Raw genomic sequence first — 5239 nt, forward strand, 5'->3', positions numbered from 1 at the left:
TATATATATATATATGAAGTAATAATATCAATTATAAGGAAATGGGGTTTCAATTATAATTGCCTCTTTTTAAATTTCTTGTTTAAAAATTTAAAGTTTAACTCAAGATTGATCTTGGTTATAAACGAAGAATGATCTTGGTTAGTGTAAAACAACAATATCAATTTTATCAATAATAAAACTGATGTAAAACATATAATAAATAGAGATAGAGAGATCGCACAAGCATATATCCTGGTTCACCCAAACACGGGTTACCTCCAGTCCCACAAATGTGAGATTTTCCACTAAGTGCTCAAAGCAAGATCATTCTTGGTTTTCACAGATCAATCTTGATCTTTATATAGTTTCTACCTTTCTACCTAGAAAAGATTTTCACAGGTTTACCTTACACAATTTCAGAAAGGATTTTGCAAGCTACCTTTTAAAACATACAAGGATTTTTTACACACTACTCAAGCTATGTTTAACAATGTAGCCTTGAGTTACAAAATAATGATTTTGAGAATGTTAGAATCTGGGTATTGCTCAACTCTTCTTTGAGACATAAATTATATAATTAGAACTTAGTTATAACTGATTCTAACACAAGACAAAGGGTAAAATTGCAACCTGGAGAATGATTTTGAGACACTCGAGTAAATGATTGATACTTTGCTTGGCACTTTAAGTTGTGTTTTGTTCTTCATCTTAAAGCTGTATTTATAGGATTCAAGAGAGCTTAGGACAACTCATTTATTCGTTGAAATAAGGCCATCTGTCATGGATAAGATCAAACAGAAAACAAAAGTGTTCAAGCTGAAACCAGGAACATTCTTGACATCCAAGATCGATCTTCGAATTTGGAGATAAGTTGTTTATTACTTTGTGGTTCTTTCAGTTGTTTGAGATGATTTTTGTCTTTAAGTCATGTGTGCATGTCTTTATTGAATGTACAACTTCAGTGTACTTTACAACCTGTAAATTTGTACTTGCATTTGCCTCACTTGAAGAATGATCTTGCTTTGTACTTTTCATGAAACATGTCTTTAATCCTTTGAATTCTGGAACAATGCTGACTTAGATTGATCCTTGCGTATTCTTGATGAAGGTATGAGATGAATTAAAGCTTCCAGGATCCAATCTTTGACAAAGAAAATTGATCATTCTTGTTTAAGGCATATGTGGAGAACGTTCTTCGTTTTCCAGAAATATTTTAAGAACAATCTTGGTTTTACTAAAGTATGTCAGGAACGATCTTCGTTTTACTGAAGTATGTCAAGAACTATCTTGGAGGAGGATTAGGCACAAGTGGTTCGAGACCAAACTTGGGAGAAACTTGATTTGTTGTCCAGTCCCTCAGATTTTCTTGCTCTTTATCTTGATGAGCTTATCTTGCAATGGTAGTTTGCAGAGCAGCAAAAATACTGGGAATGTTCTTATGTGCTTTTGAGGATTCCTTTTCCAGTTTGGTCCTTTTGGAGGGACGCTGATGATCATCTATAGGAGTGCTTTGGGAAGGAGCAACAGAGGTGCAAAAAGTGGATAGAGTGGCAAAAGTAGTATTGATGTGAGGAAGAGAGTTGGGAGCGGAGTGATGGGGAATAGAGGGGCTAATTGTATCCAAATCAGGAAAAGCTAAGTATTGACTTATTTAAAGAGTGACGAAGATGTAGATTTTTGGGGTGAGACAAAAACTGGAAACATTTTTGAAGTGTGTTGAACTGGAAGTGTAAGACATAAATTGTCTTGAAAAGATGGATTTGTGAATGATGGAAGTGTAGAGGCAGCATAATTCAAATTTTGGAAAATATTTGGAAGCGAATAACATTCTTCAGCATTTGGTTGCGGTGAAGAACGTTCTTGTGGTTCAGTTGGGTTGTGTGTTTCAGAGATTTGTGCAGACCTTTTTTGTTTGTTGATGGAAGATGGATTGATGGCAGATTGGAGTGAGGGTGGAATGGTGGGAATCTATTTCATATGGGAGATATTCTTAGATGAGAAATTTGAAATCTTGATGATGGAGGATTCAGTCATGAGAGGAATCTGAAAGTGTCTAATTTTTTTTTTGTCAAAACCATGCCATACGAGACCATGTTTCTCTTATAGTCTTTTTGGATGGCATCAATCATGTGCTGGATTATCAGATAGGGTAGATTGATCTTCGTACAATGAAGAAGGTGGTAGGTGACTAGAGCGTCATTATAAGAAACAACTTCATGGCTGCCATAGTGGGGTAAAATATTGTGTGGGCTAATGCTATTGAAAATTTTGGGAAGGGGTTTCAGATCAGCTGAGAGATGTTTGGTTGATCCATCTATAAACAGCTCTTGGAACACCTCTTCTTTTGAGATGTTTAAGGTTGTGTATCAATCTTTTCCAAAGATTGTTAATCCTTCATATGGTAATTTCAGAATTTCAGCCAAATTTAAAGGGTCAAGACGAATTTCAATACCTTTCAAAGTGGAGACTATGAGAGATTTGTCTGCAAATGCTTCAACATTGCAATAGAAGGTGCGAATGACTTCTGGATAATAGCAATCAGATATTTTGAGGAAATCAGTCCAGCCAAGTGCATCAGTATGATGCTGAATGAAGACTCCTTCTATTTGAAGATTTTCAAAATTAAAAACTCGCCCAATGCCAATAGGACATTGAGCCCATTTTTCAGAATAAAGTGTTTGAATTTTTGAGGAAATCAGAGGTGGAATACGAATTTTGACAGAAGAATGGCTAGTGTAGGTTTTAAGGGAAGTTTTTGTGGTTTTTTTGGTTGGAGTTTGAATAGGAGAACGTTCTTGGGCTGGTAGTTTGGTTGATGAACATTCTTGAGGTGGGAGTGGATACGAAGAACGTTCTTGAGGAAGCTGTTTCTTTTGGGATTTTTGGAGGCCAAAAACTGTGAAAGTGCTGAGGGAGATTTAGATTTAGGATTTTTTGGTTTAGATTTTGAGGGTGTGACTTTGGTTGGAGGATGTTTGGAAGTAGATTTTGGGGATTTTGAATGAGTTTTTGGAGTTGCTGGGGTTTTTGAAGTTTTTGGGGATTTTGGTATTTCTGGGGACGTTGGTTTGGAGGGTTGGGATGTGGGAACGACTTGTGATTGAGGAATATGTTGAGGTGACTCATCATCATCATCATCATCATCAGAGATGGTATGGATTGAGGTATCCATTTTTGTGTTCTTAGAAGTGCCAATGCAAGGTAGAACATGCATTGATCTTCGTCTAGAGGATGAAGTGCTGGTACTGGGGTTTTGGGTTTTTTTTAAGATGGGGTGGGCATTGACTGATGGAAGGGGGATGACATTGATATAATGGAGGAAGCACGGTTGAGATAGGCTAAGGATTGGATTTCAGAGATGAAGACATATAGTCCGAGAACGTTTACTCTGAGGATGAGTGTGGAGGTGTTACTCTTGGTGGAGGAGATGGTGAACAATCAAGAGATGGTGAAGGTGAAAAAAATGATGATGGTGATGGTGATTTGGGATTTTTGTGTGCCATGGTTTTTGTACGAGCCATGTTTGAAAAATAATGAGAGCATGAGGAAGAAGAAGATATGAGATGAGTTTTGGAATATAAGAGATGAGAAAGTGACTATTTTGATTTGTTTGCAGTTGATTAAGAAGTGGATGGAGTGCCACACGTGTGATTGACTTGATAGTGCAGTTGAGCATTGGGAAGGAGGAAAGAGAAATCATGTAGCTGGGTAAAGCATGGGTAGCCGTTACTTTTAAAAAGTAGCAGACGTTGTAGATGAAAAAAGGTGATTTTGAAAGTTAGTGATGATGAAGAACAAAGATCGTTCTTGAGCGGCTTGGCAAAAACAAGCTAAAAAACGAAGAGATGAAGAAATATAGTCCGAGAACGTTTTCTCTGAGGATGAGTGTGGAGGTGTTACTCTTGGTGGAGGAGATGGTGAACAATCAAGAGATGGTGAAGGTGAAAAAGATGATGATGGTGATGGTGATTTGGGATTTTTGTGTGCCATGGTTTTTGTACGAGCCATGTTTGAAAAATAATGAGAGCATGAGGAAGAAGAAGATATGAGATGAGTTTTGGAATATAAGAGATGAGAAAGTGAATGTTTTGATTTGTTTGCAGTTGATTAAGAAGTGGATGGAGTGCCACACGTGTGATTGACTTGATAGTGCAGTTGACCATTGGGAAGGAGGAAAGAGAAATCATGTAGCTGGGTAAAGCATGGGTAGCCGTTACTTTTAAAAAGTAGCAGACGTTGTAGATGAAAAAAGGTGATTTTGAAAGTTAGTGATGATGAAGAACAAAGATCGTTCTTGAGCGGCTTGGCAAAAACAAGCTAAAAAACGAAGAACGTTTTTCATTATGACCAGAATGATCTTGCTTCAATTTGGACGATCCTGACCAAGATTTTTAATGATTTTTAATTGTTCTTTGATGGAATTGAAGCTTTCTTCAACAAGAGGCTTTGTAAAGATATCAGCTAACTGATTTTTTGTATCCACAAAGGTTAATTCAATCTCCTTTTTACTCACATGATCCCTAATAAAATGGTGTTTTATCTCAATATGTTTGGACCTTGAATGTTGAATAAGATTCTTAGATAAATTAATAACACTAGTATTATCACAATATATTGGAATATGAGAATACCTTACTGAAAAGTCTTTAAGTTGATTCTTAATCCATAAGACTTGAGAGCAACAATTTGTTGCTGAAACATATTCAGCTTCAGTGGTTGATAGGGCAATTGTGTTTTGCTTCCTACATGACTAGCTTATCAAGGCTTCCCCTAGGAACTGACATGCACAACTTGTGCTTTTTCTTTCTGTTTTATCACCAGCATAGTCGGCATCACAGTAAGCTACAAAATCAAAATGAGAACATTTGCTATTTCAAAGGCCAAGATCAGTAGTAGCTATGGGATAACGAAAAATTCTTTTGATTGCTGTTAAGTAAGACTCTTTTGGTGAAGATTGAAACCTAGCACAAGCCTACTGCAAAAACAATGTCAAGTCTATTTGCAGTTAGATAAAGTAATGAGTCAATCATACCTCTATATTCCTTTTTAGAGATTGATTGTCCATTTTCATCTTTATCTAACGAGGATGATGGGTGCGTGAAAGTAGTCGTAATTTTGGCTTCAATCATTTTGTATTTCTTTAAAAGATCCTTGATATATTTTTCTTGACAAATGAAAACTCCATTTGTGAGTTGTTTGATTTGTAAACCAAGAAAATATCTCATTTTTTCATTTGTTGATCCAAAAATAATATCAT

The sequence above is a fragment of the Cicer arietinum genome, chromosome 7, assembly GCF_000331145.2.
Source record: "Cicer arietinum cultivar CDC Frontier isolate Library 1 chromosome 7, Cicar.CDCFrontier_v2.0, whole genome shotgun sequence".
Taxonomy (NCBI): Eukaryota; Viridiplantae; Streptophyta; class Magnoliopsida; order Fabales; family Fabaceae; genus Cicer; species Cicer arietinum.